Source organism: Leuciscus leuciscus, assembly GCF_965113295.1.
Source record: "Leuciscus leuciscus genome assembly, chromosome: 6".
Taxonomy (NCBI): Eukaryota; Metazoa; Chordata; class Actinopteri; order Cypriniformes; family Leuciscidae; genus Leuciscus; species Leuciscus leuciscus.
In genome coordinates this window covers 35,575,547-35,587,809 of record NC_138730.1, presented here as the reverse complement: position 1 = coordinate 35,587,809, position 12,263 = coordinate 35,575,547, and the positions used below count along the sequence as shown (strand labels likewise).

Sequence of the window (12,263 nt, the reverse complement as noted above, 5' to 3'; positions counted from 1 at the left end):
AGCTATGCTGTCAGGAAAATGACAAGTGCACACCAAAATACTGTGTGTGTGTGTGTGTGTGTGTGTGTTTGTGTGTTGTGACAATGATTTTGCATTCGTTTTTTCTAACGTTTTGTTAGGCTGATTATAATCCAATACCATCATCCATTTACAGAGATGTTTAAAAGTACAACAGTTACATCTGCACCACTCTAACATCTTACTTTCTGAAATACAGATGTTATTTTGTCATGCCATTTTATAGTTTGTCATGAGATAGATAGATAGATAGATAGATAGATAGATAGATAGATAGATAGATAGATAGATAGATAGATAGATAGATAGATAGATCAATTATAGAGAGACAGACATTGGATGGATAGCTAGCTGGATGGATGGATGGATGGATTAGATGAAAATGTGTGGATTCTATGCTGCATACGTCAATAGGAAACATACATTTCCATTACATAGTGTGTATGCGGATATTGAGGAGCACAAATCTTCTAAATCTGTTCTCACTGTACGTCTGTATGGCTGACAGGCCTCTCAGGAATCTAATGAGAAAAAGAGCATCTTGTATTGACAAAACGTCTCTCCTTGACGAACAAAGCAGTGAGCATCATCCTGATGAACGACTCCAATCTTCCAGTGTTCCTCCAATAAATGAGCGAGTGCTGCTTGCTTTTGTTCAGCATGGTCTCTGCTCTCTCAGTACGACCTGAACACCATGAGGACAAATCACTTTGTGTTGCCTAATGCACTCTCGCTCTCTTTCTCCAGAACATTCTGCCCCACAGAGGAGACAGATATGAGATGTTCGGTTTGCCTGGGACTGCTATTGTACTCTGCTGACGGGAGTGGAAAAAAGCTGTTCTCGCTCTATGTGAAGGTCTAGCATATTTCAGGTTCATATTTCCTTATTCTCTGAGTCGCGCACTCAATTTACATATCAATTTACCTTCCTGGTCTAATAATGCTGTCACATGAGCACCGTTTTTCACGACGGCTGTCCTGCAGACCATACCATTGCTTCTATAAAGAATAGTTCACCTAAATATGCTAATTCTGTCATCATTTATTCTCCCTAATGTAATTCCAAACCAGTATGACTTTCTTTCTTCCATGAGGCACACAAAAAGATTTTTAAAATAATATTCCAGCCACTCTTTTGGCAAAAAAAGAAAAAGGAAAAAAAAAAGAAAAAAAAGAATAACAAAATCGGCCCATTCAAATCACTCTCCTGAAGCTATTCAATAGCTTTGTGTGATGAACATATCAAAATGATATTGTCAAAATCTGGACATCCAACCAAGCTCTCATTGACATGTTCACGAGAGTTCATATTAGAAGTAAGAATATCAGAATAATGAACGAATCATCACTTTTCCAGAGGTGTAAAAGAGTAACTGAAAACCATACTTGAGTAAAAGTACAGATACCTTGCAGCGGAAATAATTCCATTAAAAGGTACCGATTCCAATATGATTTGAATAAAAGTCTTAGAGTATTTGATTTTAACAGTCCTTAAGCATTTTACTCATACTGAATGTAGGGCGAAACATACTCAGCGAAAATAAGAAACAGTTGATATTTCCTAAAATCAAAATAAAACTGCACACCTCAAAATTGCAATAAACCAAGACACAACAGCCTCAGACAAGCTCAAGTGCATAAGTAAACCAATATCCTTCAAAATTGTCTTGTCAGTATAGCGGATAAATAAAATAATGTTAAGTAAAATTAAATAATCAAAGTCTACTTGCACTGGATGTTCTGGTTTGGGTCTCATCACCGGCTGCAGTCATCATGACTTCATCTCCTAAATCAAATACCTGCGATTCAGCAACTACCTACTAATGCACTTACATTCACATAAAGAAGCCTTGTTGACAAGTTTGTCTGAGTAAAGGCAAAATGCATAAGATATAGTACCGACAATGCCCTTAGATGGCAATATCACTTCTTTATAGCAGAAACAAGCTAAAGTTAGATGCCATGCAAAATACTCAGTAAAACTACAAAGTAGCCAAAAAGATACTCAAGTACTTTAGTAACTAATTACATTTACTAAAATACTTTACACCACTGATCTTTTCAATTATTTGATCGATTCAGTTCACATAACTGTCTAACTGATTTGTTCACTTATCATTTTTGTTTTTGTTTTGTTTTTTAAACATAGCTATTGCATGGCTTCAGAAGATTTGGAATGTGGAATGCCAAGTCGTTACGGACCACTTTTAAGTTTGTTTGTTTGTTTTGTCATTAAAGGGATACTTCACCTCTGGAAAGATTAATGTGTATTTAAAATGTGAAATTATTTTTGAATTTGGAGCTTTCTAGACTGAGAAAAGCCAGAAAATGTAATTTTGGCTCATGTGGATGAAAGACAACAACTCCCAGAATGCACTTGCTTCGCTGCCCTAGGAGGCCACTCCCAAGCCACGCCTACCGGTAAGAGAGCGCAGTTGAAAACAACAAGGCTAGGCTACTAGTGTGTCTCCGTGACGAGTTTGCCCGGGATTTCGAGATCACCCAAAATGTCCGGGATTCGGTTTTTGCGTTCTACAGTCGCCATTCATTATGTTTACTGTGGCGAGCAGGACGAGGCTGAGGGGTGCGGGAGAACGGCGCGAGGCCGGTGGCATGATTACTGATAATGAGCAACACCTGTGAGACGCACCGGTCTCGTGGGCTATCTCTCACGGAGGAGCGGGAATTTTCTTAGCAATGTTAAAACGCACATCGACTGATCACTTGTTTAGCGTTCACGTAAACACTACATTCAGATTCACCAATCGGAATGAATTCAGTTAGATTGAAACAAAAGGTGTGCATGTACACAATGAATGGTGACTGCAGAAAGCAAAAGCTGAATCCCGGACATTTTGGACGATCGCGACGGCCGGACATGTCCGGGAAAAAGAGGATGGTAACCCCTACTACTCAGCTTTCTCCACAGAACAAGAGCCTGCTAGCTTAGCTTCCAAAGAAAGATGGTTGACACTGTGTGTACATTCTGTGAGTGCGATCCCACCCTCTATGGGCGGGGTGAAGACATGCAGAACAGCCCCAACTACTGGCTGTAGTCTTTAGCCTCTGGCCAAAAAATCCTCAGATGACGCAAAATTACGATTTTTGCGTCATCGGAGGATTTTTTCCAGACAAAAAATACATAAATCTCTCGTCTCAGGGGGATATGAGGGTGGAAAGTACGGTAATTCGAAAATACTACAGGTTTTCTACTAATGCAAAGCTTAATGCTAAATCCTGAAGTATCCCTTTAACTGCACCCAATCCTCCTTCCTTTCCACTATATGGAATTTTTTTTTTTAAAGTTAACCTTTTTTCTATAGCTTGATGGTCTCTTATACAGATTCAGATTTTAAACAGCTTTATTGCATAGTAAAGACCAAAGCACAGTTCCAATAAATATATTTTTTTATATATATTTTAAAGGAAAAAAAATTGAGACAATTTAAAAAACAATAATGTTACAAATCTATCCACAAAAAAATATTTTACTGTTTTAACACTGATAGTAATAAGAAATATTTATTGTGTAGAAAATCAACATATTAGAATGATTTCTGAAGGATTATGTGACTAAGGAATGAAGTAATGGCTGCTGAAATTCAGCTTTTCCATCATAGGAAAAAATACAAAAAATTAAAACAGAGCTGTAAAATTACTGTGCATTGTAATAATATTTCACATTATTACTGCATTTTTGATAAAATAAATGTAACAAGAGACTTATTTAAAAATAAAAAAAAAAATAAAAAAAATCTTACAGACCCCAAACTTTTGAAGGGTAGTGTACATGCATTTGAAAAAGAAAAAAAAGAAAGAAAAAATTCAATAAAATAAAAGTATTAAAGGGATAGTTCACTTTGAAATTAAATTTTGGTATGTTTTAGCTTACCTCAAGGGCATCCAAGATGTAGGTGTCTTTTTTTCCGCAGTAGTTTCAATTTTGATATTTTTAGGTCAAACCGTTCTTGTCTGTCAGTCATATAATGCAGGTCGATGGTCACTGTCTCAAAGAGCATGCACAGAGTCCAAATTAAAACAATTCCCCATCGCTACTGCTAGCCAATGCGACATCTAGTGTATATATCTATACCCGCCCGCGCTCTCAGATCGTTTGGACGCAGCTGTGTATAAGATGTAAAAACGATATAAATACTGTTCGTTTTCTCACACAAACCGCTCGTTTCGTGTCTTGGGCCATCAATGTGTACTTACGATGGGGAATTGTTTAATTTGGACGATGGGGAATTGTTTTAATTTGGACTCTGTGCTTGCTCTTTGAGACAGTGACCATCGACCTGCATTATATGACTGACAGACAAGAACGGTTTGACCTAAAAATATCAAAATTGAAACTACTGCGGAAAAAAAGACACCTACATCTTGGATGCCCTTGAGGTAAGCTAAAACATACCAAAATTTAATTTCAAAGTGAACTATCCCTTTAATACAAATGTAAGGAGGAATAAAACAGCTTGTTATAGTTTGTTTGCCATTTTATGCATGTCACGCAACATCTCAGTTATTCTTCTCTCTTATCTGACCTTTTTACTTTTTAGAACTTCCATCGCCATCGTTTCTCCTTTCCTTTTATCTCTCTCGCTATACTTACACATCTACGTCTTGACACTCTTTGAGGGCTCGAGTCGGAGCAGGGGCTGACGATTGTGCTGACAGTGTGCTTTCTGCTCGGAGCGCTCTGCTGAGCTGCAGCATACTAACGCTATTGAAATGAGACTTGGGGAGAAAGTGATCCACTGTAACAGGAACCCAAGAGCTGTAGAGCCCATTCCCATCAGCCCCTGCCTTGAGCGGCGAGCTGACTAAGGCACTTTTTGATTCCCCCATCTCTGCGAGGTGCCTGGTGTGAAAAACGGCTCTCTCCAAAACAGAATCTCTTCAGGATCAAGAACGCCGGCCAGACAAAGACGGCGGCGTGATCAAACGCAAGGAAACTTTCTCCTCGGCGTCACCTCGGGTGGATGGGTTTTTACACCGAGACACCTTTAGAAGAAAGTTTGATACCTTTAAACTGAGTAAATATGGATGTAAAGGGAAGGCTTTGAAACCAAACAGTCTCAAATTGAAATGTGAATCTAATGGAAGTTCAAAGGCAAGAAAGATGCAAAAGAACCTCTCAACCTTGACAAAACTTTCTCGAAATTCAAATTTTGGACAAAACGACTATAAACAAGCTGCACAATGAGACATATTTGAGATGAAAAGCAGGCTTGATATTCAGAAGAGTTGATCGAGACTGTTTGGTGCAAGTGGACTACAGAAATACGAGGATGGCATTTCATTCATCTCCATTAAAGCCTCCCTAGCCACATGTCCTTGCCAACTGATTCTAACTGAATTAAAATTAGGTGAAAAAGAAAATGGTTCAGATATTCCCATGACTGCTGCTGCTCTTAACCCTCGCGCTCCAGCAGTGTGTTGAATTACGATCACCTCATCTGCTTTAATTCATCCGGCGTCTCATTTTACAAACACGAAATTACCGCCTTAGAAATGAGAGCAAGAGAGTAAGTTACATGAAGTAAGCCATTCGCTAAAGAGTAATCAGTGACTGTTTGGACAAAGTTATGACCCTTTGAAATATCAGTTAGTTTATAATAAACTTGAAATTAAAACGTCCTTTTTAAACTTGATTTTTATTTAAACAAACATGCATGTTTTTTCGTGGGCTTCTGCAAAATACACACATCTGACCTCTACGCTGACCTTCTCGACTGATCTGTTCCACCCTTAAAACATTCTCCTCCTCTCAGAGTGATGAATGGCAGGCGGTCTTAAATGCTGACTTCCTGTTTGGCGCGCGTCTGGGCTGGGGAAGAGCTGTAAAACCTGAAAGGAGCCTGCAAAGGGCACAGCATGAAGTTATTTCCTCCCATAATGCTTAATTGCTTGTTTGATTACCTTGTGTTTTTTACAGCATTAAAACGGGAGGTGACCAACCTTAGCTTTTCATTTGACAATAAGCATGTGACCTTGAGATAACCGCCCATGCTGATGACACAAAACAACTACGGTCAAGGTGATGTGTGGATTTTACTTTTTATTAATGTGAGAACTAAAGAAGCGTAGGAGACAGAGTGACCTTTTCAGATCTGCAAAAGTCAACAGCTAATTCATGCAGCTACGCTGGAATTCTGAAAAAGTTAAAATAAAAAGCATTTTTGGCTTTTTTGGCTCCACAAAGAACCTTTCACTGAACAGTTCTTTAAATAACCATTTTTGTCTTTGTGTGAAGAACAGTTTAAAAATCTAAAGAACCTATACTTCTACTATAACACAACTTTTGTGGAATGGTAAGGTTCCATGGAAGTTAAAGGAACCGTATGTAAGAAATGTATTTCAATTAATCATAAAATGGCCCTGATATGTCACTAGACATTAAGAAATCATGTTCATTTCAAATACTTATATCACTGACAACAGTAGTCCGGCCAGGATATTGTCATTTAAAAAGTGAAGTTGCAGCCCTCAACTGATGTTGATGTTGTCATCTTGTGTTTTGGCCTGATGCTCCACCCTCCACCTATCTACCAATCACGAAGTCAGTAGTGTTTCGGCATCCGGGTTGCCAGCTCTGCTCTAGTTACCACAGCTGCAGCTACAAACGTGTCGGATAAAAAATGCCAGCCTATCTGGCAACCTCGAGTCAGGGGGGAGGGGGAGGGGATACACCACTCTACAGTCATTTGAAAGTGATTGCAGTACCAGTTTTGTCCACAATCTTACATACGGTTCCTTTAAAGAAACAGAGACGCCAATAAAACATTTATTTTTAAGAGTGTTTAGAAATCAAAGTTCTGGTGCTTTAAATAGTTAGTTAGATAGTTAACCCAAACTGAAAATGCTAAATTTCAGAAACACCACCACTGTAGTCTAATTTGAATTAATAACATTTCAGACAACGTCAGGTGCTAACATTGTATAAACACTACTTCAAAATAAAGATTTTTCAATGGTTCTTTGCAGCACCTTATGTTTAACTCTTCTTATAAAGCATATTTTTTCACTGTATTAAGTTACATGTGCTATATAGATGAGATTCAAAACATACTTGATGGGATATTATATGTTCTTTAAATCAGCATTTTGGTTTCTGTGTTGCTTAAAGAGGTGACTTGCTTCCAAAACACAAAATATACTTTGACGAATATTTCATTTTTCAAGAATGCTTGATGTGGCGAGCAGGACGAGTGGCGTGATTAATGATGAGCGGAAGCATAAAAGGAGGAGTGACGACAGTGGAGATCGAGAGAGGACAGGCCTGGACTTGTGTTTTGTTTGTTTTATTATATGTGACAGCACTCGTCCGTGAGGGGCTGCTGTCTTTTACTTTAGTTTTGTACTTTATTATTTTATTATTAAGGTTGTGAATTTTCGCCGGCCCCCGCCTCCTTCTTCCCACAACAACGAACTGCGTTACACTTGATTTTGTCCAAACAATGGAAGTCAGAGGGTCCTGTGTTGCTTTGGAACCCACTGACTTCCATGGATAAAAAAGAAAAGAAAAAACTCTTCTTTTGTGTTACACAGAAAAAATAAAGACATAGAGGTTTGGAACGACATGTGGGAAAGTAAATGATGTGAATATGCTGATTTAAAGAAAGTACAATTTCACATCAATAACCTTGTTTTTTTCATCTCTAAAGATCTATCAGCCCATATAACTCAAATGTACAGAGAAAAATTATGCTTTAAAGAAGATTTGTACACTGAAGAAATTTTATTTTGAAGATCGCTAGATAATAAGTTGCGTTTATACATTTGTTAACATCTGACGCAGTCCAAAACACTTTTGGTATATTTCAAATTAGACGGCAGTGGCCGTGTTTGAAGCTAGAATAAAAGTACATGACTTTCAGGGGTCTCTATTACTGACAAAAAAAAAGAAAATTATGTGAATGATCTCGTCAACATTCGGTAATGAGGAAATTCAACAAATGACAGCACTTTGTTCTGAATCCTTTGTTCACTACTGTCACGCCAATAAAGAGAAAGGGAGAGAAACAGGGATCGGATTTGTTTCTGGGCTTTAGAGCATCTATGCCGCATGCAATGCAGAACAAAAGAGAAGTTACAATACGCTATTCAACGTCTGTACAAAATTTGTCTCAGAAAATTGACAAAGTTGAAAGAGATGCACAGAGAGGCTCTGCAATGCTCCATATTTTTGGTGAGGGAACGTTTTGGCCTGCAGTGTCCATCAGAAGGCCTGATTAGCATAAACGACAGGCTTTTTTCAAAGATCAGACGGTTTCTAATCATTCGGTGTGTTTGCCACAGTGCTAATAAGATGGAGACGGACTGAGAAATGCCTCCCTAATGCTTTCATCACGCAGAGTGGCTTTTCAGATTAATGGCAATCGGAGACACCCACGGCTCCAGCTCACGGGGGCCGTCGACGCTGCATCGTGCGGTCATTACATTATCACGCAATAACAGATAGCCCGAATGAATGCGAAACAAAACGCCCGTCCCTTGTCTCTTGATCCTTCATTTTCTTAAAGCTATACTTGCTCTTGGCTCCTTTCTCTGCTGGAGGAGACCTGGCAGACATCCAAGGCCTACGCTTGCTGTTTAAAAAAAAGATTTACTCCAGCCAAAGTCATTATTAGTGAAGTGAAGAGATTAAATGGAGATATGTGCTAAATTCCAGGATGTGTTTCTGATAGGTGTGGAGCAACATCTCATTTGTTAGCGATTCATTACGGTAATTGAGAATGCAGGAGAGAAAATTACGGTGATAATGATCCTGTTTTTGAGAGCCGCTTTTTATTAGTTTGATTCAGTACGGCAGTCAGAATCCAATTAATTAAGGAGTCTGACCTCTGACATGATTACTAGTGTCGCCCTAATCTATGAAGGGGCCGTGAACGTAATAAAACTCTCATTTGCTAATCGGCCAAAAGAAAATGAAATGGCATAAAGTGCATGCCTTTGTTTTTTGTGAAAAAACAACAGTGTAAATGAGGCTAAACGTGACAAGAAGTTCATTTTGGTTGACCTTTAATTAAAAATGATAAATACTGCGGATAAAAAGCATGAACGGTTAAGCAATCTTAATTTTTTTTAATGTTATTATTTAAATGATGTTATTTAATTATTTAAAATATTATATTTTTAGTAGTAGTAGTAGTAGTGTATTTCTAATTTTGCACACGCCCTGACTTTCTTTAAAAAAATATTATTAAAAGCACAAATAATACAAATAATCAAATATTCATATTTCTAATGCTATAACCTTTGAATGCTAAAACTTTTTGTTGGTCTCAGCAAAGCTTTTTGCAGAAAGTACTATAATACTTGGAAATTTAAATACTCTTTTCCTCAAAGAATTAAAGCTCCAGCCACACAAACAGGCCTGTCACCTCTTTCCAACAAAAGCTTTAAGATTCCCTTCCAGTATAATTGTGCTCGACAGGAGGCAGCTTGCTTTGCTTTCATTACCTCAGTGTTTACTTCTCCTTTATGCTGACTGTGCGATATTTCAGTCACTCCTCAAATCGCACCACTCAAAATGAACTGAGCTATAGTGCAGTCCATCCTATAGAAACAATTATAGGACCGACATTGCTGCCAAAGAGCGCTTTTACACACAGCGAGTATATTGCGGTGAGAGGCTAGTCCATCACATTAAGAGGATGGGAGAACCATTACACCTCTGGAAAAACGTGAGAAGTATGTGTGTGTATGTGTTTGCACGTGTGTGTAAATTAGAATGCATCGAGAAGGCCCCGCTTGCAATATACCTGGTGATCACCATTCCAGCTTTTAAATTGGAGCTTCAGTTTATATGCAGTTTTGGCTCTAAAACGTCATTATGTCTGTTGTGCTACAATTGCAGCGTTGAGAGGCGTGAAGGTGTGTCTGTTAGCGGCACAGATGCATCTATACCAGGGTAGAAAAACAAAGAGCCAAACTTTTATTAAATTGGTGCCATTTGGCCAATCAAAGATGTCACTTCGATGCTACCAAATACGAGCACACTAGAGGTAAAACCGAACATTTTATGCAAAAGTCCATTATGAGCATGGCAGATAATAGGAGGAAGAAAATTATCGAAAACATGTTTGAGTGCATGAAGTGCTCTCAGCTTTAGGTTCTTGGGAGAAACGTTCTACTCACATGAAAGTGGCTGAGTGTATGCACATTTTCCTGTCATCGTGGAGTTTTAAGAATAACCCAGGGCTTGTAGCAGATGCTTCGAAGATAACATCTCATTGACAAAGAGCTTCTTTTTCTCTCTGATTAGATCGGCTTGAAAATCTTCCTGTGCACTTCATCTTTTATTACACAGACAAATTCATCTGTGCCATACTTGCATCATCAAGGATTTAAGTGAAAGATCTCTTGAAGAATCTCAAATTCACCCTGACATGATGAGAAGCAGACTGTATATGACAAAAGAGGTAGAGGGTTTTAAACACATTATACACTTAACTCTTTCCCTGCCAGCGTTTTTGATCATTTTCCCAAAAACTTTCATGGCCCCCGGAAAATTTTGTTGTATGAATATCTGAACAGGCAATATATCAAAAGAAAGAACAGCCCCTCTGCTTTTAAACAACAACAACAACAACAAAATTATTCTAGCTTCATGCATTATTATTTTTTTATCAACACTTAAATGTGGGTAAGTTTCATTAAAAAAAAAAGTAACATTTTGTGCAAAAAGCTGAGAAAATTGTGTTTTTGTCAAAAACTACATCAGGACAGAATTCAGAGTGATGATCAAAACATCCATCAACACCCCCAAAGCTTCACAGTCCTATAGCTCGTCCTGGGTCGACATTTCATTCAGTAACATTAGACAGTTTTGATTTATATGCTTTTTAATGTTGATGATCACATGCTTTTACATATGCATCTGCTTACATATGCTACTGTATCTCTGGTTTTCGCTTATTCTTCGCCGCCTGTCTTTTGATCAGGAGATTCTGTACTCTTTCAGAAGATGTAATAGCGGCCCTACTGTATAACAGTGAAAACACGGAAAGCTGGAAAATTCCTTCAATGGCGTGGAAGTGTTATCTCATAAATGATGGAAATGTCTGTCAATGGCGGGGAAAGAGTGAAAGTTGCACCAGAGATATTATAAAGAGGAGTGGGGAAACTATTTGTATAAAAATGAATGGGAAAATCAAGATGCTCAATATTTGCAGCTTTAGAAATTAAAATCCCAATTTGTTTTCTCTAGAAAGAACATGCACATTTAACTGGAAGTGCAAATGTAGTTTTTAGCAGCATCATGCAAAGCTTTTCAAATTTTTACAGTTACTGATGCCATTGTAGCAATGCTTTATTTGATGTAAATCACTATTCATTTATTCCAAAACGTATCTATAAAGCAGGATCTACTGAAATAAAATGAGTGATAAACAACATTCAGATGGTCATGCAATCTTAACATAGCACCCCAATTAGGCAAACTGCTCCATACAGAAGCAGTTCTTTGAAGGCCTCTAACATTCATTATACGATTTCAAACATTTCTTAAAAATTCTTAACTATTTAAATGAGGGGGAAAAATCACTGAGTTCACCTTCAAGAAGCATAATAGAACCTTTCAGATAATTCATTTATTCAGCATTAAAAAATACAGCAGCTATTGATAGTTATTCAAAAATACTATGCTTGCTTCATTCGAGTGCAGCAGAAATATTAAAAATGTAATTAAAAAGACAAATATTGGCACGTATGGCGTTCACGCCAAATAATTAGGCGCTCCACTGAGGATACGGCTTAAAAGAGATAATCCTAAAGGATAGAGTGAGTTAGATGTGGGAGTAAAATAGATTTTCCGACTTTCTCATAAAACTAAAATAATTGTCTGGCAATGATGAGAGCAGCAGTGATGTTCGATAAGTCCAAGAGCTAAATTTGAAGGAGTTTCCCAGCCGTTAGCAGCCACCTGCTGTGTTTTAATTGCTTTTTAGGGAAACAGAGTTTAAAAAAACAAAGCAAATTGTACGAATTTGATGACTGAACACCATCTGCCTGCTGTAGCACATGCCAGTTTTTCCTTTTGTCCATATATAAGACCACAAATATTCTGTATTCTTTCGGCCAATGTAAGTCCCTGGTGCACTGAACAAGCAAATTAAAATAGCATTATTTATTTATTTGCTTATTTTGATGTCAGTGGCCATTTTCCTCACGTTAAAAGTAAAGAGAATCGAGAGAACAGAGATAATATTTTGTGTGCTAATAGCTCCAACTAAAACTTT

The 12,263-nt window shown here is 37.8% G+C and overlaps 2 protein-coding genes and 1 long non-coding RNA gene across 4 annotated transcripts in view; 1 reads left to right on the top strand and 2 right to left on the bottom strand.

The window, feature by feature from the left end:
• Nucleotides 1-12,263, top strand: part of LOC309501586 — a 460,649-nt gene that overhangs the window by 115,176 nt on the left and 333,210 nt on the right. The window lies entirely within an intron of this gene.
• epha4b (eph receptor A4b) overlaps nt 1-12,263 on the bottom strand; it is a 127,681-nt gene that overhangs the window by 30,237 nt on the left and 85,181 nt on the right. The window lies entirely within an intron of this gene.
• Nucleotides 1-12,263, bottom strand: part of LOC309501506 (uncharacterized protein) — a 496,325-nt gene that overhangs the window by 428,389 nt on the left and 55,673 nt on the right. The window lies entirely within an intron of this gene.